Source organism: Gopherus evgoodei, chromosome 1 (genome assembly GCF_007399415.2).
Source record: "Gopherus evgoodei ecotype Sinaloan lineage chromosome 1, rGopEvg1_v1.p, whole genome shotgun sequence".
In the NCBI taxonomy this organism is placed as follows: Eukaryota; Metazoa; Chordata; order Testudines; family Testudinidae; genus Gopherus; species Gopherus evgoodei.
In genome coordinates, this window is record NC_044322.1 from 232940030 (window position 1) to 232966204 (window position 26175).

The 26175-nt window shown below is 41.4% G+C and overlaps 1 protein-coding gene across 7 annotated transcripts in view; it reads left to right on the forward strand.

Annotated features, from left to right (window-relative positions):
• DUSP16 (dual specificity phosphatase 16) overlaps positions 1 to 26175 on the forward strand; it is a 102527-nt gene that overhangs the window by 16423 nt on the left and 59929 nt on the right. For 2 of the 7 annotated variants that reach the window (XM_030539271.1, XM_030539305.1), the window contains exons 2-3: positions 20621 to 20773; positions 25987 to 26148. The exons of 2 other annotated variants lie outside the window; for them this stretch is intronic. The gene's annotated coding sequence lies outside the window, so the exon portion shown is untranslated. Of the gene's footprint in view, positions 1 to 2857; positions 2963 to 20620; positions 20774 to 25986; positions 26149 to 26175 lie in introns of all 7 variants that reach the window. 3 more of the 7 variants (XM_030539295.1, XM_030539314.1, XM_030539280.1) reach the window with 3 other exon arrangements.

Below are 26175 nucleotides of genomic sequence, written 5' to 3' on the forward strand. Positions count from 1 at the left end.
AGAAGCATGTGCAGAAACATTAACCCTGCTGTTAACATTTTTGCCAAGTTAACTACCTTGTTTTGTCTCTTTGTCTCTAATCTGTGGTGATATTTTATTTTTTGCTCCATGATTTAGATTCCTTCTATAGCCTTTTGTTAGGGACTCTGTCAGACTTTTTGGAAAGTCCAAATAAATCCAATCAAATAATGGTGTGGGTCTTTTTAAAAAAAAAAAAATAAATAAAAAGACACTTGACGTACTCGAAATCTAATCTGTTAGAGGGTCATGATTTTCCTTTGCCAAAGTGGTTTTCAATTTGTTCCTGTCTTATTTTCTAAATGTTCTATGAAATGACTAAAAGTAGAATTAGCTGGTTCACTTGATACAGAAGTAGGGCTCACGGGCTTACTTCTCTGGATTACTTTTCGTACATTTGCAAACATAGGTACAACATGTTCTCTCCAATCCTTCTGAAGTACCTGATTTTTAAGGAGAGAGTGCATATTCTCAGCTCAGTCACTTCATTTTTTTTTAGTTCCCTCATAACTCTTGGATGTAGATCCTGTGGCTCTAGTGACTTATTACTAGTTAATCAATTTGTTTTAACACATTGATGTCTAACAGTACCTCATCTAACCTACCTTGGGCCTACTATTTTCAGGAAAGCATTTTCCCAGTGTCCTGTGTGATAAAGCTTAGTTTAAAAAAAAAAAAAAAAACCACACACTTTCTCAACAATACTGTTGTTCTCCTTAACTGCCACTTTGTGATCCAGTGCAACTGTTAATGCTCTAATCTTTGTACACTTAAAGAATTTCATGCTAGTGTTTTTATATCTTTAACTTTTTGGTCTCCCACACTTCCATTTCACTAGCCATGGTTTAATTATGCTCCTTTCTATTTGCTCCACTGGGTTTGGATTTCCATTTTCTGAGGCATACTCATTTGTCATGAATAACCCCTTGGATGTTGCCATTTAACCATAATGTTTCTCCCCCCCCCTTCTTGCTTCTTTTCCTTGTTAAATGGTATGCACACCTTCTGTAACGCTTATGGTTTGTTTAAGTAGCTTTCATGCTGAGACTAAAGGTTTTAATTTCCTCACTTTTGAATCTCTTCCCAACCTCATACATTCAAAATAGAATTGTACTGCACTGTCACCAGAATAGCTCCATCTTTATTTGTGGTGTTTAATGCATTTGATATTAAGGACCCCTGATCAAGAAGGCCCTTCTCTAGTGGAAATTGCTTTACCTAGTAGACCCCGACATTTCATTAATTAGAAAGGAGATTCTGCGGCAGGGTGAATAGATGTGCAGAGTCTGGCAGTGGTGAAAGAATAAAGAGAATATATTGAGCAGCCCATGCTACTAAAAAAGGAGAGTCAAGGCCCTCTGTTACACAAATATATTTGTAATGAAGATGTGCTAAAATCCCTAACCAAGCTGTCATGCAGGAGCCCTGAGTAAGGTTCTGTCTATACTGTAAGTTACAAACAGGTCATGAGACAATGGTTTTGAAATTGGGCAGCTTATATTACTAGGTTAGTGTGTTTGGGCCCTGTGTGCACAGTGGTGGAGATGTAAGCAAACTGCAAAACATGCAAAACAATCTCATGAGGATCAGTATGGCAGGTGTACAGACTTGCCTCTATCCTGAGCATAGATTTGGGGGGGAGGGGGAATCATCAACCCCACAGCAGATTTTCTCACTCTTGTAGCTTTTTTTAAACCATTCCTGAATGGCATTAAAAAAACTCCTGTTTACAGCTTTTCTGTTGCAAGAAAAGCCTTCATTAAATGAATTGGTGTAATCACTGCCCAACCTTGCCTGAAACAGTATGCAGATAGCCAGAGAAACAGTGAACTGTGACCCCTTTCCCAGCTTATTCATATTGACTTTCAAGCTAATTTGGAAGGTGACCTGCAATGGTAGGGGGGAGGAAGGAAGAGCAGATTTGTGCCATTTGTTTGGCTTCATTTTGATTTATAAAAGGTTTGAAAGTTTTTGTATGTGTCTGTATGTTTTCCACCCACCCCCATGTTTTACTCCTAAAAATTAGTGTGTTTTTTGCTGAAGCTCTCAGTTGGAGGCCCCAGAGATATGGTGTGGGGGGCACTGCCATTCCTAATGGAATAAACTATTTGTTAATCATAGGAATTAAATACTGTAGTGCAACCCCACCTCCCTCATCTTTTAAATGGTCTGTGTAAAAATCACTTCTCTTAATTGACTGGGTGTATTTGGTTGGTTTTTGGGGCATCATAAGCCTGTGATATTATCCATAAGCTTTCAGGAAATCAGGGTAGATAAAACATGAAATTTAATGGGGAAAACTCAAAACATTTCAGGCTGTCTTTTATACATCATAATGAAACAAGACTCCAAGCCTTTTGAAACCACCTCTTAGTTCTTTATCAGAGGGGTAGCCGTGTTAGTCTGGATCTGTAAAAGCAGGCAAGAATCCTGTGGCACGTTATAGACTAACAGACGTTTTGGAGCATGAGCTTTCGTGGGTGAATACCCACTTCATCAGATGCATGTAGTGGAAATTTCCAGGGGCAGGTATATATATGCAGGCAAGCTAGAGATAGTGAGGTAGTTCAATCAGGGTTCTTTGTGCAGGTTAAGCACAGTGTTCTTTAAATCATTCAAATGCTCTTTCCCTCCTCCCCCCCCTTCCTTAAGCAGGAATTACCAGTCACACTAGACAAGGTGGGAAGAGACTGGGGTTTTCCCTATGCTCTCGCCTATGAAAATCTTCACACTTTATTTCCCTACAGTCTCTTCTTTGTAACATTTGTAATGTCACTTTGCCTCCATCATGTAGCATCTTTAACTGCTGTTGTAACCCACTGTTTGTGTCACCTGGTAGGTGTGCTGAGCAGTGACACAATCTGCTCGCTATCCCTGGAGGAAATGGAGAGATGCATGCATACATACAAGTTTTGCAGCTGGGGAAATTAGAGCCCAGAACTAGGTATGTGCAGTAACATGGCATGAATTATTGATTAATTTGCAACACTTCTCTTTTACCGGGATCCCTATTTAAGGGACACCACCCAATTTTAAAAAAAAAGTCTGAGGTTTTTCATCAGTTGTTGCAAAGTAACACCTATGATTACTATACGTTTACAAAAATCTGTTTCCGTTGTGGTTACACTGTGCATTGAGAGTGCAATGTTTGTAGTCCGTTTCTCCTGTCTATTCAGTCTGTTTCCCCTCTTGTCTATGAGCCTTTCCTACACTGAAATAGTTATCTGACAATCCTTAGTAGTCAGTTGCATTTCTTTTAAACATTTGTTTAAAAAGAATATAGTACGGAATAAACAGCGTATAGCTTTTTCAGCTGCACTGCTGTGACTTTTGTGGTTGGGGAGAGGATGATCAGCACAAGCAACTTCTACACACACACACACACACACACACACACACACACCATGAAAAAATGGGTGTTGTCATACCACTTGTAACAAGAGTAATTAATTAAGGTGAGTTATTAGATGAGGTATTAGCAGCAGGAGGGAAAAAAAAACATTTGTAGTGATAATCAGGATGGCCCATTTCCAACAGTTGACAAGAAGGTGTGAGTAACAGTAGGGGAAAAAATTAGCATGGGGAAAGAGTTTTTACTCTGTATAATGACCAATCCACTCCCAGTCTTTATTCAAGCCTAATTTAATGGGGTCTAGTTTGCAATTAATTCCAATTCTGCAGTTTCTTGTTGGAGTCTGTTTTTGAAGGCTTTTTTTTTTGTTGTTGGAATATTGCGACTTTGAGATTTGTAATTGAATGACCAGGGAGGTTGAAGTGTTCTCTGGATGGTTTTTGAATGTTAGAATTCTTGACATCTGACTTGTCTATTTATTCTTTTGTGTAGAGACCCTCAATTGGCGTAAATTGATTTAGTCACTTGATTTTTAATGGAACCGTGCCTGTTTACATGAGCTGAAGATCTGGCCCCATATGAGCAAACATTAAGTAAAATCTTAGGTGTGTTTTTTTGGAGGAGCAGGGGTTCTTTTATGTGTCTGGTTCTCTTTAGGGAAAGGGAATGGAGAAGGAGCCTGCTTTGTGCAGTGTGGAGTTTTTTTTGTTTGTTTTGTTTTTGTTTTTGTTTTTTTTAGATGGTGATTTTTTTATTGGCATCTTCCAAGTCCTTTCAAAACAGTGATCTATCACCACAGATAGAGTGTATATATATTTTTCCTTTTTAATTTATTTAAAGTCAATTTAAATCATCCAGCCTTCTAAAGTTTGGGAGTGTGTCTTCTATATAAGTTCCACTTCCCCCATCTTCTTCTCCTCCCACACCAGGTTTTGTTGGTGTTTTTTTTTTCTTCTTCTGTCTAACTTGACAGGTGTGGTCTGAACACAATAGCAGAAACCAGAAACTCCTGTATTTTAGGCCTGATCTACACTAGAGCCTGACTTACACATAAATTTGCACTGGTTTAACAAAAGGTGTATTCTGCAGAGCAAAATAAACAGCTACAGGTTTAAACCAGTCGAACAGTGCCCAGGCAGGGATTTGTAACAGTTGAGCTAAATCCTTTTAAAACCAATTTTAAGTTAAACCTCTGCAACTTCTGTGCGTAGATAAACATAAGAAAACATCTTTTGTGTGTGTGTGCATGTGTGTTGGCTAGCAGAAGTTTAAGCATCTTTTAGCACCTAGAGTAGACCGGATTTAACACCACCTTGTAAAAATATTTCTGTTTCATGGTCAGTGCTAGGGGAAGACATGTTTTAAACCTCATCTTAACTAGATCCTTAGTGGTGTTTAAAATCTTGTAAGCTAATTTTTTTTTTTTAAGAGAAATAATCCACTCCTTTTCAGACACATCCCTTCAGTTTAGATTAGATCTTGCTATTGATTCTGACACAATCTCTGTGCCTTAGAGTAAATTGCTTACCTTTTGCATCTCCAGATGCCATCTCAGTGAAAAAATAGGACAAGAAATACTTCGCACAGTCACCAAGTGATTGACTGACTGATATTTGTAAAGCTATTTGAAGATCAACATTTCTAGGTATTTATTATAGTTAAAGTTTCAATCACTCTGTAGTAACTTGCTTTCCTTAGCAGATTTTTCTGATTTAAAAATGGAAACTGACCATGGTTCAGGGAACTTGGTAAATGGAAACATTCTCCTTGCTGCATTTTAGCTAATTAGCTCCTCTTTGCACCTGATTTGCTTTGACTTTGTTACTTTGTCACTGTGGGTTTTTTCTTATGACATTTAAAGGGTCTCTTCCCACTCTCAAAGTGGGAAAACTCCCATTGATTTAAGTGCTGCGTGTGGGGTCACACCACGCAGAGGATGCCATTTTGAAGTGTGCCTTGCCAGCAGGACCTCTCATGCGGGGGGGGGGGGGGCAGGGGTGAGAGAGAGAGAGAGAGATCCTGCCAGCAGGAGTAGGGCACTCTTAAAAAAGGCGTTTTCCATGCATGAAATCCAATAAAATCATATTCAGTTTTGTCTCTGTACCAGACAAGGGATGAAAGATGGAAAAAAACAGGACTGCTCATCTTAAATCAAGATGAATGGTCCTTCTACTCCTTTCCTTCAGGTGGAATGAGGAGTCTTGTTTCATATACCATCACTCAGTCACCACCCAGCCCTCCATAGTCAGTGCAGGCTGAGTCTCCTTCATCACTCACTTCCAAGTCCTATGGAAAGGTAATACTACCGAAGACTACATAAGCTTTTCCCCACCATGGGATTCCCTGGGAACTGTGCAGCCAGATGGTAATTCCTAGTATCGTGACTCCAATGGATCTGTGCTGGGCGTGGGGGGACAGAGCCTGTGACTTGAGAGATCTGGGTTCAGTTGCCTGCTGTGCCACAAACTTCCAGTGTGACCAGGGGCAAGTCGCTTAGTCTTTCTGTACCTCAGTTTTTCCAAATGTCAAATGAGAGTAACAGCACTTTGCTACCTCACAGGGGAGTTGAGGATAAATGCATTAAAGACTGCACAACTTAAGTCAAAGAGGATGGTGCAATAGTTCAGATCTTTGGCTAGGAAGAGGTAGCTCAAAACTTTGAGAGACATTTCAGTGGACTTCTAGGGGTGAAAACAAAGCTGGAGCGGGTCTTGGATGGAACTAGAGATTGGAGAAACATGTTCAGTGAGCTTAGAAATGTAAGGGAAATGGAGCAGTAGCTGGAGAGACAGGTGAGATTTTGAAGATCCGATTTTGAGATGACAGTCTGCTACTGTGAGGGGAGCCAGAGGAAAGTTAGTGTTAAATCTGAGTGGTGAATGCTAAAGATTAGAAACGGGCCTGACTGCAGATTTAATTACCTCCTTTATACCTAACTGTGACATAAAACTTTGAGATAATGGTGTTGTCATTAGCTAATGAAATAATTATTTTAGATTGGCCAGTGATCTCAATCTTGTTTTTTCCCTCACTGCTTTTATTTAATTGCAAAACAACCAGATGACTAAAAATCCAAAAGAAGTCTTTTTTTTTTTTCCCCCAATGGTACAATGGCACTTTTCACCACTCTCCATTAGTTAACAAAGGGAAACTTTTGCTAAAGTTGGGAAAACTCCCAACCATTTAAACTTCTAAAAGATTTATGCTCAATGTCTTTTTAAAAAATAAATAAATAAAACCTCAGCCACGATTCCTGAGGTTAATTCTTGTCTTTCCATCAATCCTTCTTCCAGTCTGTTATTGCAAGAAGTGAACGTGTCCTTAAGCAAATCCAATCCTGTGATATGTAGTTGTTACAGAGCCAGCTTTTGAGACAGTCTGATAGCAATGTCACATGGGGCACCAGACCGGTAAGGGGAAAATTTACTGCCAGTCTCCAAAAAGTAGCTTGTGAGAACTTGCTTCTGTTACGTACGACCTCATCTCTTTTTGGATGCTGTTACTATCATATATTTTTGTGGTGCATATACTCTGTTTGGGGAGTGGGTTGTTTTTGTTTTGTAAGACACTGATAGGATGGCATCTCTGTGGCGCAGAATTGAGATAGTTAAACTGACTTTTCAGACCTTCAGAGGCTTGATTTCTGGTGAACTGAATGAACCTTGGCTCTGACTTTCCTGCCTTTCCTACTGCTTTTTGTTTTGTTTTTGTTAACTTCGTTTTTGAAAGAGTCACTCAGAATTATAGAGATGCACCTGCAATCCAACATTACCTTAATGAAGCTTTTTGTATGGTACTGTGTGGTCTCATTTGTTTTGCTCTATATTCCTGTCAATTGCAAATGTCTTCGCTGTTTGTGTAGATTTATAACTGGTAAAAGTGCTAGTCTCTAAAGCAGATCACTTTCTCAGGTACTGAAAACAGACTGCCAAATAATGCAAATAAATGTCATGGAAATTATGAGGGATTTGGAACCTTAGCATCTCTTATCTTTTATGGCTCAGTGGTATCTTTAATGTGAGTGCAGAGCAGATGGGTCCTTGGTTACATAACTAGCCATTCACTGAATTGGGCAGGGTTCTTAGGAAAAGTAGTATGTAATCATGTAATTAAATTATCATACTGCATATGCACAGGGGGGCTGAATTAAGGTTGTATGGAAAACCTTAAACTGTGACATGGCCTAACTTCTGAATGCTTGACTTTACAACTGTGATATTTTATTTTTTTTTAATGTAGCTCTCCAGTAATTCCCAGGAGCAGCAACTGCAGGGAAAGTCCTTGCTTTGTTCGGATGGAATCTTAGGAGAATTTAGCTGCAAAACTCTAAGTCCCTAAGGAGCATTACCAACTGCAGTTTATTTTTTGGAGACTTAAAACTTGGCTGAGTTTTCACGTGGATGGCAAAAGGCACCACCACGCAACACCAGCGTGACCTCCCTGCCATATGTCAAGGCCCTGCTCCAAAGCACAGAGGCTCTAGGGTTTCTCAGCAAAATGGTTGAAAGACTTTTTTAACATGGGCAAAACATATTTTTCCATAATCTTGTTCTCGCAAACAGCTGAACCGTTTTAGCTGAAACTGTCCAAAAAAGCTCAGCCTGAGACAGATACCTGGCATGGGAGAGTTCAGCCCAAATGGTTTACATTTGGCAAAGTTACAAGCCACTAAAAGCCAGGGTTTTATAGGAAGTTCAGGTAACCTCCTAAGAATAGGCAGCAATACCACTCCACCTCTAATAACTAATTTGGTATTAAGATATCTGTCCAATAGGGCAGTCAAGCTGAGGGGAAAGTGTGGATGACGGTACAAATAAATAACTACTGATTTTGATTAAAAAAAAATCAGGAATATACTTTTCTTGCTGAAGAACCATCTGATTTTGTTCTGCATCCACAGCTGCAGGCAGGTTAGCTAGACCTCCCTGTGGCTTGAAAAGGGTTTTTTTTTTTTTTTTTTTTCCTTCTCTGAACTAAAAACAAACCAAAATCTTATATTTCTGGTGCAATTGGGCTTTAATTTGGTTGGATCTGTGCCAGACATTCAGTTTGTGGCGCTTGGGTCACTTAATTCTTGGCTTCCAGCGGCATGTGCCCTGGCATGTTGCTTCTCAGTCCCAGTATGGTGGACAAACAAGAAAAGAAGCCTGAAGGGAAAAACTTGCTCTTTCTGCACCTCTTCCCAGGGAGACGAGACAGTGAACTTTGCTGGAATTGTAGCTGAGGAGAAAATGACTTCTCCCTCCCCTCTTGCATGTCTTGATGCATTCCACAAATATATCACCCAGGCTTCCATCCTCGGAGTCTGGGGAAAGCTGAGCTGAGGAGACAACATCTCATTTCCAAGAGCACCTCCTCACCCAGACTTTCGCATTCAAGAGGCATCTGGCATTTACAGGGAGAGACTGGTTCTCCCAGTAATGCCATTTTTCTTTCCCTACAACCAGCTGACGGTCACTGCTGGGGACTGCAATCTTGGACTTTCCATCCTCTGCAAAATTCCCATCAGAGAAGCCCAGGAAGATATCTGAATAGATGGAGAGCTGTCTAGCTGATATTTTATTCTCTGGATCTTGGCCAAGTACTTCCAGGGTACTTCTCTCCTGTAACAATTTAAAAGGCGCACTTTTTTTTTTTTTCACTCCCTTGTACTTGCCCTTGGAAAATCTGTCTTGTTATTTGATTTGTTGATACTGTATAATGAAGCCTTGAAATGGAGAAAAAACATGAAATGTTGTTATTAGTTTGGAAGAGCCAGGTTATTGGGTCTTGGTTTCCTTCTGTTCTGTACGGCTAGTTTCCATTTCTGTATTTTCTGCTATTGTTGGAGCTGGTCAGTTTTTCAGAGGAAACAAATATTTTTCAATTCTCTTTTCTGTGAACTTTTTTTTTTTCCCAAGAGAAAATACCCTTTTTCTTTTTTCCAGCAGTCCTAGTTATAATGTAGTTTAGCAAGACCACAGGTTTTTCATTTGACCACTCTACCAATGAAAGAGAGAACTTAAATCTTATCCATGCATCAGTTGACACTGGTGCTGTAAACAGCCCTGACCTAGCCTGGATTTTTCTGCATATAGTGGGAAGGGACCTTTTTCCCCCAACTGCGTGCTAAGGAACCCATGCTATAGCATTGCACCACAGAGTAGTCTATGGTATGGATTTATGACATTGTGTCAGGAAAAACAAAAATTCCATGTCGCCACTGGTCAGAAAAACCTGGACTAGCATCTCTTCGTTACTGGTGTGGACACTGGACAAAGTGATTAGTGGACTATTCTGTTGCACTTTCCTTTACACCTTTGTATATGTTTCAGTATTGGGAGCCTCTGCTGCTTTTTGTCATTAGAAACAAATATATCAGGTTTTGTTAAGACACCTACAGCAATAGATAAACCCCCCCCCGCCCGCCCCCTCCCAAAAAATTGCTGCTCTACTTGTAACTGGCCAGATAACCACAGTATTTTGGTGCCTTAGGGGCTGATCCTAAGCCCACTGAGGCCATTGTGAGTCTTTCCATTTACTTCAATGGCTTTAGACCAGGCCACCAATGACCAAAGCTTAACTGTTAAATCCAATCGTCACAATATACTTGCTGCCTCATAAACCATCCCTAATGCCAGAATCCGCTAAGTACTTTACAAGAACCTGGGCAAGGTCTGTGTCCGAAACAATAAAGATTGAAAAACTAAATTTGTGTTTTGGTTTAAAAACATTATATATCAACTGAGTTTGCCTTTTCTTTTTTGGGGGTCCTCTATGCAAAGTGTCTCCAAACTAAGGGCCTAATCCTGTGAGATGCTGTGTGCCTTCAGAACTCATTCAGGACTTCACTAGATGAGGACCTAAAGGTTAAAAACAACTGGAAGCACCTGCTTCCTAGGTGCTCTAGACTAGCAGTTTAGGTTTAAGTGAATAAAGCACTACGAAACCCTCCCCCAACGCTCCCCTCCCCCACCAACCCCTCTGCACAGTATTTGACAGGAAGCCAACATAACTCAGGCATGCCACCTCAGTTTCGAGGGAGTCAGCTTAGTATGAGCTAAGAATCTGGCAGCAGTGTGAAGGCTGAAAGTTAGGCTCTCGGGAAAGCTATATGCCGCTAAATGTGGCATGTTTGAACACGAGACTGACATCATTATGAGTTCATAGTCACTAAAGAACAAAGTATCAGCCACAAATTGGACTGACCTAATTTTAAGTCACTTCTGAAAACTTATTAGTACAGCATGAAGCTTTTGTAAGCTGCTTATTTCCATCTTAGCCTCTTGATTAAGCAACAAGTCATCCATTTCTCAGAACTTCCTAGTTTCTTTTTTCATAGGTTTCCCTCCTCAACTCTTTCTATTTTGGCCTTATTCTCCGGATGGAAGACGTGATTAGAATGACCACTTGTGGCATACCTGATATTCCAGAATCAGTTTCTAAGTAGAGACTGGAGGTATAACAGAAGGCATATGCCACTCATACATGCCTATCAGCTTCTTAGAGTGTAACTAGAAACTTTTTTTTTAAAGGTGTAAAATACTCCCACCTTTTGTGAAACACATTTCAGTCAAACTTTTCTTGAATCACATTGTCAAAGAAGCTCTTTATCTTCTTACGGTTTGTAATAACTCCTCTGGAAACTCAACTCTGAAATGTTTCTGTCCTAAATTTTGTTTCCCTTCATCATAAATATACATGTTAAATACACATGAATTTTGGCACTGGTATTCTGGGATCTTGCTTTATGAAACTGCTTTGGGGTTTTGTTTGCTTTTATTTTTTAACTTCTAAAAAGCACACTCTCTCTTCCCAAGATATTCAGGTTGTGTATGGTCAAGTTAATAAAACACAAAGGTATATGTGAGGTAGCTTTAGAGAGAGTGAAAAACTTGCCACTGGTGGTGAACAACTAATCCTTCCCCCATTTGCTAATTGCCTGCTAAGTAGCTGGGCCTGGCAATTTAGGGTGAGCTTTTCAAAAGTGATTTTGCATTGGCCTTACTCTGCTTCCATGGAAGTTAATGTTTACTTTTTTTTTTCCTTTCACTATTTTATTTCTTCTTGTAGAAGTAAGACATTGAACTACTAATTATAGCATAGAACTATTATTTATTTGTATTATCATTGCACCGAGGAGCATGAGTCAATGGATCAGGACTCCATTGGGCTAGAAAGAAGTTCAGTGCTGCTTCATTTGTCACTGAGAAATGCTCAACAAAATAACAGCTGCTAACCTACAGTTGCTATTTAAAGGGATCTGTAAAATCATTCATTTTGTAGCTGGAGGAATCTCTGAGTAAATGTCATTAAATCCAAAGTTTTTAAATTCTTTTGTGTATATCTATTGTATAGATGTATAGACACTTATAAGCACACTTCAGACAATGAGGATGTCCTGTAAATGAGTAATAGCCCACAGTGTTCCCTGCATCTTCAGAGCTCTGTGGCAACATTCTTGTGTTATCTGCTGCAAAATTATATAATCCCTGTGGGTAATAGATGCTCTAGAAAACACTGCATTTGAAAATATTAAATGCTTCCACACTGAAAGCGTAGTAAGGGAGCCCAGCAGATATTTTGTAGGGGGAAATTGTGTGGTTATGGCATTCTTCTGTATATATCTGTTACTGTATATCAGAGGTTCTCAGACTGGGGGTCGGGACTCCTCAGAGGGTCATGAGGTTATTACGTGGGGGGTCATGAGCTGTCAGCCTCCATCCCAAACCCTGCTTTGCCTCCAGCATTTATAATAGTGTTAAATATATAAAAAAGTGTTTTTAATTTATATGGGGGGGGGTCACACTCAGAGGCTTGCTATATGAAAGGTGTCACCAGTACAAAAACTTGAGAATCACTGATATACAAATTCAATTTATAGTTTTTGATAAATTGAGGGATAATAGCAATGCTGGTTTTAAAGCATCGTTTTCAAGTTACCTTTTTAACTTTCACAGTTGTGGGAAAGTGTGGGGAAACAGTAAACCCCTAAAAATTAAGTACAAATTCTGTGTTTTAGCATTCTGACTACCTGGTTGACCTACTCATTGTGCCATGTGCTCTGGCAAGTTAAATACTGTTGTGGCTTTGAGACTACTGCTAAACTTGAACTCTAACTGCAGTACCAAATAAGCTCCTAGCACCTTTCATACAAGCATCTCCAAGCACGTTGCAATAAGTACATGCTGCGTGCTGACACAGCCCTCTGTATGTCCAATAATAGAAAAATCTGTTAGTACAGTGTCATTCAAATGACAAATTGGAAGTAAATGGCTGATGGGAACAAGAAGCATCCCTACAAATGATGTTCATGGGGATAAACTTTCCAGGAAAATGTTTTCAGTTCTGATTTTTCTGAATTATCCTCTCAGAAGTAAGTGTGTGTTGGTGGAAGGGGGAATGGGAGGAGTTTGGCCCCTAATCTTGGATCCTAGGACCCTCATGTAGATTCTCTCTCTGCATTGCAGGGGTTAAAGTAAAATTGATCTCTTACTGGTACAGGGGCCGGCAACTAGGGCAGAAGGGGCAGGACTGGGGGTCAGTGTCCCCCAGCCAGCCCATCCGTGCTGCTTGCCCTGCACCACCTAGGGCTCCAGCAGCGATTTAAAGGGCCCAGGGCTTTTGCCGCCGCTGCTACTGCAGCAGCAGCTGGAGCCCTGGGCCCTTGAAATCACCGGCCCCATGGCAGTTGCTCCTCTTGTTCCCCGTCTCCCTCCTGTCGGTGGCTGGGGGGAGGGGGGAGCAAAAGAGGCAACAATGTTAAAGCCTTTGCGTGGCAGCACTTCAACGTCGCTGCCCCTTTTGTGTCCCCCCCGTCGTTGGGCACAAAAGGGGCAGTGACATTAAAGTGTTCTAAAGTCAGCTGTATGGGCCGGTGCCAGCGGCCACTTTTTCCGGTACTGTGTACCGGCCCGTACCGCATTACTTTCACCCCTGCTGCATTGTCTTCTAGCTCCCAAGAGAATCATGCTTCAGTGACTTGTTACACTCTCCAGCTGTTGGTGCTCCCCAAACACCTTTTGCTTGGGGGTTTCATGTAATAGAATTGAGACAGTAAGAAGCAGCTTCATTTCTTGCTTGAAAGGGATGGGCTTAAGCACATGCTTAAGTGCAATTGCTGGACCCAAAAATATGCCTTCAAATCACAATGGCGCATATTGGATACAGACAACTTGCAGCAGCATTGCTCTAGGTGCTCTGTTAACAGAGGACTTCCCCTGGGCTCTGCCTAACACTTGAGCTTTGTCTACACTAGCACTTTTGTTGGTAACATTTTTGTCCGTCGGGTGTGAAAAAACACACCCCAACCAACATAAGTGACACCGACAGAAGCGCTGATGGTGTGCACAGCACTCTGCAGTAGGAAACGCTCTCCTGCCATCATAGCTACTGCTGCTCATTGGAAATGGTTTAATTGTGCTGTGGGAGAACTCTCTCCTGTTGGCATAGAGTAGGTCCATGAGAGATCATATGACAGCACAGCTGCATCAGTACAGCTGTAAGCTCTCTAGCATAGACATGGACTTTGCCTCATTTTAAAAAAACTTACAAAAATCTTCATTTTGGGGTAGACTTGTGGAGTGTCTTGAACTTGTTTGACAGTAAGATGAAACTTACATTTAATAGCTTTCTAAAATGTTACTTGTAATAAGATCGCTTTTTTTTTTTTAGTACATTTTTGCGTGCCGTTCCTGAGAGCTGGCTAGACACGTGCAATACTGTGTTTCCAAACACAAGCCAGAAGAAGCAAGCTATTAAAGCTGACCTAACATTAAAAAAAAAAAAAAAAAAAAAAAAAATCCCTGTAGCTTTTTCTCATGCCCTGGTGTGAATGAGTTGAATGTTTGTTGCCCTCTGAGTACTAGTGTCACTTCCTCAAATGGGTGACAGATCATAGAAATTAACCCACCATTTACCACAGTGACAAGCGTTTAATGCAATTTTCAGTTTTTAAATGAGACCCGCTCCTCTTGTGAAGGTGATATTTTGTTTAGAGCTATGATATTTAATTCCTGAAAAGTCACCCCTTCCCCCAAAAGTGTTGTTCTGTTTCTCTCTCCCACAATAAAACCACCATTATGCGCTCTAGGCTTCTTGGTGAAGAGTTCAGCACCATCCTTCCACTTGCTCTCTGAAGTGGCCACAGAAAAGGATACTTACTTTTGCTGGATTATTACTAGGGCTTGCCTCTGATTCGCTCTCTCCCAAGGTTTTTTAAAGAAAGCTAATCACAACACCCTTTTACTATACCTGCGATCCTAATCTTAAAGGGGGGAGACATTATCTAAATCCTCAGGGGTCATGCTGGATAAGACAAACTAGTGAAAAAGGTGTTGTATTGGATAAAACTGGAAATACTGTACTTAAATTTTTAATCTAGCATTCCTCCTCAATCCACTGGCTTTTATTTTTAACTTGTTCCCTCATAAAGATGTTACATAAAACTACTGTCTACATTGGTCTACCCAATTAGGGTGGTTCTTGTGGAGCAATTGTATGCAATTTGATTGTATTGCTTCTATATTAAAACCTTGAATGAATTGGAATTGCTCCCACGCTGTAAATGAGTGTGTGGCCTATGCTGCTAAGACATGGGGGTTACTAAAATGTAAAGAACTCAGAGCCATCGGTAGCACTGTAGTTGCTAACTCTAGTCTTCATTCGTGCATTTTAAGTTTTTGAATCATATGCTAAAATTTTGAGATGATAAACCACAGTGTTACGTTTTTGGAATGTATGTGGCCAGTCTCCACATCCTGTGGGATCCCATAAATAAGACTCTTAAGTATTCTATATAGAGTTTATAACAGGAAAGAGGCAACTACCATTGACCTCCCAGTTTGGATATTTGAGGGTAACTGTAAATCCTTAAATCCTCCCTACATCCAGTAACTTGGGTCTTGAAAGCATTGTTGTGAGAGGAGGATTGTGTGGAATCAGGCAAATGAGTCTTAAGGCTGGCTCATTCTGCTCCAGCTAAACAGACTGACCAACTTTATATCAGACCCAGGAGCGCCACCAGCTTTTTTGCCACACTAGGGGGTGGAAGGTCCCGCCCCCAAAATGCCACCCCCAACAGAGGTGGCGGAAGGTCCTGCCTCCCAAATGCCACCCGCAACAGGGGCGGGGGAAGATCTGGTCGCCGTGGTCACCGCCCTCCAAATGTTAGCGCGGTCGCCTAATGGGTTGCGCCGGCCCTGATCAGACCCTTACTAGGCAGAGGATTAAACCTACATGGACCAAGACAAAAGATGACAGAGCTCATTGGCAAGAGGCAGTGCCCCTCTGACTGCGAGGGGAGGAAAGGATGCTGGGATTCCTACAAGGATGCTGTCCCAGAACCATGCTAGGAGGCTTGGTGTCTCACAACAGCTTTTAGTTAGTGAGTGACGCTGTCATGGTATAACCCCAACTCTGAACCTTAGCGTCCAAAAGATGGGGTACCAACATGAATCCCCCTAAGCTTAATTACCAGCTTAGATCTTGTAGTGCTGCCACCAACCAGGACTTGCAGTGCCTGGTACACTCTGGTCCCCCAAAACCTTCCCAGAGGACCCCAAGACCCAGACCCCCTGGATCTTACACAAGGAAAGTAAACCCTTTCCCCCACTGTTGCCTCTCCCAGGCTTTCCCTCCCTGGGTTACCCTGGAAGATCACTGTGATTCAAATTCCTTGAATCTTAAAACTGAGAGGGATGCACCTTCCCCCCTCCCTTCTGTCTCCCACCAATTCCCGGTGAGTACAGACTCAATTCCCTTGAGCCCCAACAAGGGGAAAGAATCAATCAGGTCTTAAAAAAGAAAAGCTTTTAATAAAAGAAAGAAAAAAGTAAAAGTTGTCTCTGTAATTAAGATGGTAAAGGTTACAGGGTCTTTCAGCTTATAGACGCTAGAGAGAAGCCTTCCCCCCCAACACAAATACAAATTAAAATCCTTCCAGCAAAATACACATTTGCAAATAAAGAAAACAATCAAAAAGACTAAACTGCCTTTCTATTTGTAAAATAGGTACTTACTATTTGAACAGAAAATTAGAGAGCCTGTAGGTACGTCTAGTTACTCTCAGAACCGAGAGAGAACAACAGACAAACAACAACACAAAACACAGACTTCCCTCCACCGAGATTTGAAAGTATCTTGTTTTCTGATTGGTCTTCTGGTCAGGTGTTCCAGGTTCACTGCTTGTAACCCTTTACAGGTAAAAGAGACATTAATCCTTAACTATCTGTTTATGACAGACACATTTGAAGCCACACCATTCAACCCTAGTGGCTGCTAAGAGGGAGGGGAGCATTCTGTCTCTCTTTTTGTTACAAGATTGCAGCACAGTAAAAACTAACCAGCTTGGGAAAGCTCTGAGTAGCAGCTGGGTAGAAAATACCCAAATTTTTGATGCAAGATACAAGCAGAATGTAGTACAGTAGAACCTCCGAGTTATGAGCACCTCGGGAATGGAGGTTGTTTGTAACTCTGAAATGTTCATAACTCAACAAAATGTTATGGTAGTTATTTCAAAAGTTTACAACTGAACATTGACTTAATACAGCCTTTGAAACTTTACTCTGCAGAAGAAAAATGGTTTGTGTTTTTTTTGTCTATGTTGCTGCCTGATCGTGCATTTCCTGTTCCAAATGTGATGTGTGGTTAACTGGTCAGTTCGTAAATCTAGTGCTCATAACTCTGAGGTTCTACTGTATTAATAATAATTTTAAAAGACTTGATGGCTTTTCTTATATACCATAAATAAGCAAAATAGTAAGTTTATTTTTTATAAGTCACCTTTATTTACTGTGTATTAACTTTTCTAGTGTCAGCAGAAAAATCCCTCTTTGTCCCAAGGAACAAATACTATTGTTTAAGTGTGAATAGCTGAAGTTTTGCCTTTTATATTCGGGGGTGTCTCTCACATTTTGCTTAATTATAATATAGCATCCTCCTCTCCCTCCCCCTCACAACAGGCTAAAGAGGAGAATAAAATGCTTCTGAAAATTACAGGAAATGTCTGTTCCTGCAACAACACTGCCAGGGAATTTCCAAGTGTACTTAAGTGTGGTTATGAACATTGCCAGGGCCCAAGCAGTCTCGAGTCATGAGCAATTCCTATTCTAAACATGTTTTACTGGAAGGTGGTGAAGTGCTTTGAAATTGCTAAGTGTGTCTGTTTGGTTTTTTTAAATCTGGTTTTCAGCAGAGTGAATGTTGTCTAGTTGTAGAGTGGTATGCTGGAATTCAAGAGTTCTGTATTCCATTGTATATGCCTGGCCAGGATACTTAGCTTCTCTGTGCCTCATTTAGGGTGACCAGATGTCTTGATTTTTGATTTTTTTTTAAATAGGGACAGTCCTGATATTTGGGGCTTTTTCTTATATAGGCTTCTATTACCTCCCCTGCCATCTCCCCTCTGTCCCAATTTTTCACACTTGCTATCTGGTCACCCTAGCCTCATTGCCCTTGTGTAAAATGGGGAGAATGCTAATCTAGCTCCACATGGCGCTAGTTAGGTTTAATAATTGTTTGTGGGGACTTTGAGGCCCATGGATGAAAGACATTGTGTATGTGTCGAGTGTTACTACGCTATTATGATGGTTATCTCAGGCATTGTGGGGGAATTTGTAAAAGAGGGACTAAGTCAAGACTTTGGCTACCATGCACCGTGGCAAAAGGTGTCCTGGGACTATTCCAATACTGACTCTAATAAGTTTTCTCTAAGCAAAACCAAAGGTGTGCTAAGCACTAGGACTAATTGTTAATAGGCTGTTTCCAGCCAAATGCTGAACAAAGACTGCAGAAAGAGCTTTCACTTCCCTTGCCTCTGTCCCTATCCCTTCTATTGGGATCCCACATGGTGGGGGAAAGGGGGGAGCAAAGGGAAGAGATTTGCAGGTTTATTCTTGTGTGGGCTTCAAAGGAGCTCTACTGGAGAGAGCAGGTGTGAGGACATGTTGAATTGGCACAACACTGAATAGATTATCTTGTGCTGCTGCTCTTGGTGTATGCTGCCCTTCCCCCCCCCCCACATCCCCTTTCTCTATTACACACGTGTATGTGCATGCAAGTGTTGCATCCTTAGCCTGGAACTCTGGAGGAGTTTGTGTCACCGGGGAACCTCTGCTGGCATAAACTTAGCTGTTGGTGGGCTAACATACTTACCTACACAGTGCTCCTGGGTACAAACTACCTGCTAACAAAACAAGTTAGAGGTTGTGGGTATTTGTTTTACTGTATCATATGCAAACATGCCATATTTTGCAAAGATTTTAATGCCTGTTATCACAGAAAAGTGGAGTGGCCGTTCCTGCAGGTCTTTCCAATGCAAGATGGCATTAATTTGAGAGAATCTGTAGCGTCTTTCAGAATGATCTCTGCCCTCTTTTGTGATGACTCCTTATGGTTTTGTTAGATTGTATATGCTACACTGTTGAGAACCACTTCTGGATTTCATAAGGCAATACTTGGCAATGATTTGTTATGACAATTAAGTAGAGTTGCCAACAGTAGATAGTGATTTTTGTTTTGTTTAGCTTCCCAGGATCTGTTGAGTGTGGAATGAGCATTAGTGTCTTTATTTTTATTTTGTTATGATCCTTACTTCCACTTAATCATCTTGCAATAACCACAGGTACTTGTAGAGTTTATATAGAAATTAGTACATATGCTTTAAACTCTGAATAAGTTAAATATTGGTTCTAGGCAGTTTCCGCTATTGGATTAAGTTGCAACGTGATGGAATTGGGAGCAGTTAGTTACCATTTCATATTCATGTGTAGCCAAAAGACTGTCAGTTAACTTTATTAATAGATGCTAAACATGCACCTCTGAGGGCCCTTGTAAATGTTTATATGGGATGCAGTTATACAGGTCTGAATTTAAGAACCCAGCAGGAAGGTGGGTCAGCATTAAATCTGCTTTAATGTCCAGCTTTTCATTGTAGTCAAAGGCTAAGATGTTTGTCTCTAGAGAATAGCAGTTGAAACCCCCCACAATCTCATCCATTTTAATGGGAAAATTTCTAGATCTACAGCAAGTTGTGGGGAGGGAGTACTGCAAATTAATGTGTTTGCTTTTGACTTTTTTTTTTAAAGGCTTTACTTTTTGTTTTATGTTTTAGGTACTTTCTTCTCAATGGTGTGCAGGGTGAGGGAGTATCCCACCTGGCCAATGTAGAAATTGGCTTAGATTTGAGTAATCGTTGACAATTGCAACTGTGAATTGATAATGTTCATACCACCTCTTGACTTCTTAAACATTCCTTTAAACTTTTTCATAAATTGTAACATTGCCAGGTGGAAGTGAACTAGCTCCCAGGTACCTTTAGTGTCTAGAATGAGGTGAAATTTGAATGTTCTTATGTTAAGGAGCATGTTGGGCTAATGAACTTCTGAAATGAGTTCTAGTCTTTGCTGGTTATCTGCAGTTCCCTGAAGATGGGAAGCTTAAAAATGTGTACTCTGATATTTGGCGTTGAACAGATTAGATAAGCTGTCCATGCAAATGACACATGCTCTCACCCAACAATGAGAATTGTTTCCATCTGGAAACAACTTATTGCTTGGGTGGATGTGGGGAGGGAGGCCAAGAAATAAACTGGGTGTGTGAGCTGCGGATTATTGAGCGAAGCACTATATCAGCACATTCTTCAGTGTTTCCCATGACTTCATATTCTAGCAATCAGGTTTCTCTGCTATAATAAACATTGTAAACAAGCCTAATTGATCTTTGGAATGAAATAAACAGCTTGACTTCTCAATAAGAGCATCAGTTATGTTCGTCAGTTATGGTCACTCTGAGTTGGTATTAGTGCATTAGGAGGCCTCTCAATAACATTACATGTGGATTGAGAGATAAATAGGACAGTAACAACCAGTTGATGAGAAGCGTGCTATGTCACTTGTGAACATTTGTTTTAAATGACATTTGTATAGTGCGCAAAATCCCACCATTGCTTAAAAGTAAACCCCGCCCATCTTGCTTAGCTCAGCTGTCTGAATATGCTGGTCGTGAAAAGCATTTCAATGCAGAAATCAAATGACATGTATTTTGAAAATAAAGGGCAAGACTTCGCAGACTGTAGACTGCAAGGGGACCTGAGTGTGAATGTGAGTGAAACTTTTCAGCTGATCTAGGTCAAATAAAACAGTTCACAAATTTGTGTCAGTTGTGGCAATTGGTTTGGTCAAAATGGGAAAAAAAAAAACCCATTCAGAACTGTCGGTGTCAAAACGGACCACTATCAAAGCTTTGGTTGTTTTTTTTTTTTTTTTTCTCCAGGCTAGGGGTTTTATGCACTATTCACAAAATGTAGGAGGAAGAGGTGGTGGTAGTGGAGGTGAGGTGCCCCCTTTTACCAAACAGCCCTGTGATTATGGCACTCACCTGGATGGGGGAGAACTGGCCTCAAGTCCCTGCTCCAGCTATTCTGAGGTAAGTCCCTCTCAGTCTCTCCTGTTGATGCTGTTCTACTCTTAAAAAATATACTTAAATATTAATTGGAGCAGAGACTGGAACCTGGGTGTCCAGTACTCCGTGTATTCTATACAAAGTGGAACAGCTTCAACAGGAGAGGTGGAGCAAGCCCCACCCCAGAATAAATGAGAATTCCAAAAAGCTTCAGTTTGACTCACATCAATTTGTGTTTCATTTTCTGAAATTGCCAGCGAACCCAAAAAATCAGCTCTACACAGGAAAAGGCACTTTGCATTGTTAGGGCCTAAATACTTGTTAAAAATCTAGCGCCAGTCCAAGGTTTGTAACTACAGCTTTCCAGTTAGCTGGTAATTGCATGCTTTCTGAAAAATGATACTGTTTGAGGCTTCAGACGGCAGCATATGAGACTAACATTTCCAATAAATACAATTTCTTTTTTTATTTTGGGTAAGAGGTCTTTTTAAATGTTTCTATTCTGCTTTCTATACTGATTCAAAAATTTGGACAAGAACTTCATTAATCACTGATGTGATGCTCTAGAATATGGTCGTTTATTGGCAGTAGTATCAGGAATACAAACTATAATTTTAAAATATGAATTTCAGATACATTCTGCAGGTTATTTGTGCAAAGAAGGTGCTTTTCCTCCATCCTGGTCTGAGCTTGGCAGAACAAAATTTATCCAAAACTCATTTAAAACTACTAATCACAACTGCTAGCAATTACAGATCAAATAGCATGATGAACAATTTGCTGAGCAATGATGCATTAACAGAAAACTGTCTGTAATGCATGCTTTCAATTAATTGTACTTCCCTTTATCATAAACAAGCATTCTGTTTATCAGATAATCAAAAATGCATTCTACTTGCATTAGAGTTGAGCAAACATCCTGGGTTTCACTGCAAAATCAGCCGAAAGGGGGAAGTATTAATTTTAAAAAATTAAATAAAATGCACAGGGTCAAATTTTCACTTATAGGCACCCTCTGTTCATACAAACCATACCACTTTACTAAGACTGAGACAATAACGCACTTGCATTCTGGCTCTAGATGGTCACAGACATGAATTGCAGATAGACTGGAGGAAGGGCAGGCAGGATCATGTGGTTGAGCACAGAGATAAAACTTTCACAAGTGCCTAAGTCACTCTTGAAAATAGTACTTTGGTTCTGTGGGCCTGAGATGCATTATAGAGAGGACCTCAAGTAAAAATTTTCAATCTCACTATCTTCCTCACTGCTCTTTACCATTAAGCCAATTTTGAATGCCCTAGTGAGGTAGTGCAAAACCTACTTCTTTCCATGCTTTGGCTGATCTTAAATCTTACATTGACCTGTTGTATTCATTCTCTCTCAAGTATTTGGCACTGGCCACTGTCAGAGATGGGATACTTAGATGGACCATTAGTCTGTCCCAGTATCGCCATTTTTATGTTCTTAAGAGGTGAGTCTGAGTAACAGTGGTGCTGCTTGGGTCATCTGCAGTTATTGAACCCAGGGTCTGTAGGTGTAAAAGCATGAGCCTCTACTACTTGTTCTAATGGACCTAATCCTTTAGGTCACAGGGAACAGCAGACTCCTAAAAGTCTATAGGTTCATCTACATTGCAGTATGGACGTTGTGGCTCCAGCAGAGACTTGGGCTAGCCCACACGAACTCAGACCGGGGAGTTGGATGGGCTTGAGCCCAACCTGCCTCCTCAGCCACAATGCCCATGCTGCTGCTGGTTTTTTAGCGCTGTAGCTCCTATTGGAGCTAGTACAAGTCTGTCCATCTGAGCTGGGAGGCTCACTTTCCAGCTGCAGTGTAGACATCCCCTCTGCATGGTCTAGGCCAGGGGTGGGCAAACTTTTTGGCCTGAGGGCCACATCAGGGTTCCGAAAATGTATTGGAGGGCTGGTGTAGTGTATTGTATTTGCTTCCAGTAGGAATGTGCTACTTACGGTGTACTACTTACAGCTACCAGTTCTGGTGCTCTGAGCGGCATAAGGGGGTGGGGAGTGGGTGTGGGGGGGGCAGTCAGGGGACAGGGAGCAGGGGGCAGTTGGATGGGATGGAGGTTCGGGGGGGGCAGTCAGGGGACAGCGGGTTGGATAGGCGTGGGAGTCTCAGGGGGGCCTGTTGGGGCAGGATTGTGGATAGAAGTCAGGGAGCAGGGTGTATTGGATAGGGGGCAGGATCCTGCGGGGGTGTGTGGTTGGAGTCAAGGGGTCCTGGTCAGGGAACAAGGAGTGTGGGGGGGTGGCAGCTGGGTGGGTCGGGAGTTCTGAGGGGGGCAGCCAGGGGGCGGGAAGTGGGAGGGTGTGAATAGGGGGTGGGAGCCAGGCTGTTTGGGGAGGCACAGCCTTCCCTCCCCATGTGTAGTGTACTAAAATGCTCCCTGTAGGAATGTGCTACTTACGGTGTGCTATTTACAGCTGCCAGTCCCAGTGCTCCGTAAGTAGCACATTCCTATGAGAAGCAATTTAATACACTACACCCCAGCGGCTCTCACAGCTGTGCTGCCCAGCAGGAATTCGCAGCCCAGAGTGCTGACAGCATGGCGAGCGGAGGCTGCGGGAGAGGGGTCAGGGACAGCCTCCATGGCCGGGAACTCAAGGGCTGGGCAGGACAGTCCCTTGGGCCAGATGTGGCCCGCGGGTCGTAGTTTGCCCACGTCTGGTCTAGGTACTAGACAGGAAATGGAGAACCATAACTTGTTAGCATGAGTTATGTATGTGACATACAGACTTTCTGCTCTTTTACATGGCTGGCCTATAGAGTTAATAGGTTTGGTCTTGCACCATTGATTGAAGTTGATTGGAGTTTCCCCATAGGACTTCACTTTGAGCAGGATCCCTTATGCCCCACTCCTCACTGTGTAAATTATCCATCCCTCCCCCACATACATACAGCTTCTCACTACTGGTAGGTAACAATCAGATCTAGCTGTTTACTATTGTTTCTGCTGGTCTTGAATTGCAATATACCTCCAACTGTATGTGTAATAGACTCTATTCCAGAACAATTTTATTCCCATTTTTCTGCGGTCAATGTGGGGAGACCTCTAGTCCAAGGTTTAGTCTTGGTCATGGATCCAAACACTTCTTATAGATTCATAGACTCTAGGACTGGAAGGGACCTCAAGAGGTCATCGAGTCCAGTCCCCTGCCCTCATGGCAGGACCAAATACTGTCTAGACCATCCCTGATAGACATTTATCTAACCTACTCTTAAATATCTCCAGAGATGGAGATTCCACAACCTCCCTAGGCAATATATTCCAGTGTTTAACTACCCTGACACTTAGGAACTTTTTCCTAATGTCCAACCTAAATCTCCCTTGCTGCAGTTTAAGCCCATTGCTTCTTGTTCTATCATTAAAGGCTAAGGTGAACAAGTTTTCTCCCTCCTCCTGATGACACCCTTCTAGATACCTGAAAACTGCTATCCCCTCTCAGTCTTCTCTTTTCCAAACTAAATAAACCCAATTCTTTCAGCCTTCCTTCATAGGTCATGTTCTTAAGACCTTTAATCATTCTTGTTGCTCTTCTCTGGACCCTCTCCAATTTCTCCACATCTTTCTTGAAATGCAGTGCCCAGAACTGGACACAATACTCCACTTGTGGCCTAACCAGCGCAGAGTAAAGCGGAAGAATGACTTCTCGTGTCTTGTTTACAACACACCTGTTAATGCATCCCGGAATCGCGTTTGCTTTTTTTGCAACAGTATCACACTGTTGACTCATATTTAGCTTGTGGTCCACTATGACCCCTAGATCTCTTTCTGCCATACTCCTTCCTAGACAGTCTCTTCCCATTCTGTATGTGTGAAACTGATTGTTCCTTTCTAAGTGGAGCACTTTGCATTTGTCTTTATTGAACTTCATCCTGTTTACCTCAGACCATTCCTCCAATTTGTCCAGATCGTTTTGAATTTTGACCCTGTCCTCCAAAGCAATTGCAATCCCTTCCAGTTGGGTATCGTCTGCAAACTTAATAAGCGTACTTTCTATGCCAACATCTAAGTCGTTGATGAAGATATTGAACAGAGCCAGTCCCAAAACAGACACCTGCGGAACCCCACTTGTTTTACCTTTCCAGTAGGATTGGGAGCCATTAATAATTACTCTCTGAGTACGGTTATCCAGCCAGTTATGCACCCACCTTATAGTAGACCCATCTAAATTGTATTTGCCTGGTTTATCGATAAGGATACCGTGCGAGACCGTATCAAATGCCTTACTAAAGTCTAGGTATACCACATCCACTGCTTCTCCCTTATTCACAAGACTCGTTATCCTATCAGAGAAAGCTATCAGATTGGTTTGACACGATTTGTTCTTTACAAATCCATGCTGGCTATTCCCTATCACCTTACCACCTTCCACGTGTTTGCAGATGATTTCTTTAATTACTTGCTCCACTATCTTCTCTGGCACAGAAGTTAAACTAACTGGTCTGTAGTTTCCTGGGTTGTTTTTATTTCCCTTTTTATAGATGGGCACTATATTTGCCTTTTTCCAGTCTTCTGGAATCTCTCCCATGACTTTCCAAAGATAATAGCTAGCGGCTCAGATACCTCCTCTATTAACTCCCTGAGTATTCTAGGATGCATTTCATCAGGCCCTGATGACTTGCAGGCATCTAACTTTTCTAAGTGATTTTTAACTTGCTCTTTTATCTTCCAAACCTACCCTCTTCCCGTAAGCATTCACTATGTTAGACATTCCTTCAGACTTCTCAGTGAAGACCAAAACAAAGAAGTCATTAAGCATCTCTGCCATTTCCAAGTTTCCTGTTACTGTTTCTCCCTCCTCACTGAGCAATGGGCCTACCCTGTCCTTGGTCTTCCTCTTGCTTCTAATGTATTGATAAAAAGTCTTCTTGTTTCCCTTTAATCCCATAGCTAATTTGAGCTCATTTTGTGCCTTTGCCTTTCTAATCTTGCCCTTGCATTCCTGTGTTGTTTGCCTATATTCATCCTTTGTAATCTGACCTAGTTTCCATTTTTTATGACTCCTTTTTATTTTGTAGATCATGCAAGATCTCATGGTTAAGCCAAAGTGGTGCTCAAATAAATTTGTTAGTCTTTAAGGTGCCACACGTACTCCTCTTTTTGCGAATACAGACTAACACGGCTGCTACTCTGAAATCCGTCGCAGTATGGTAACATTCCATGTTGACAGCTTAATACAACATCCTCATAACTGTCTGATGTTTTGTAGTTCCAGCTAACTTCAATACCTGTGATCATCCTGTAACTTGGATTTTCTAAGATGTTTCCTGGTCCAAAGATCATCAATATAATGGCCTGCTTATGACACTGCAATTAAGTGCAGCCTCATGACGATGTCACTTATGTTGCAGTGGAGCACAACGAATTGACAGTGAGTCACTCCATGATGCAATTTAGT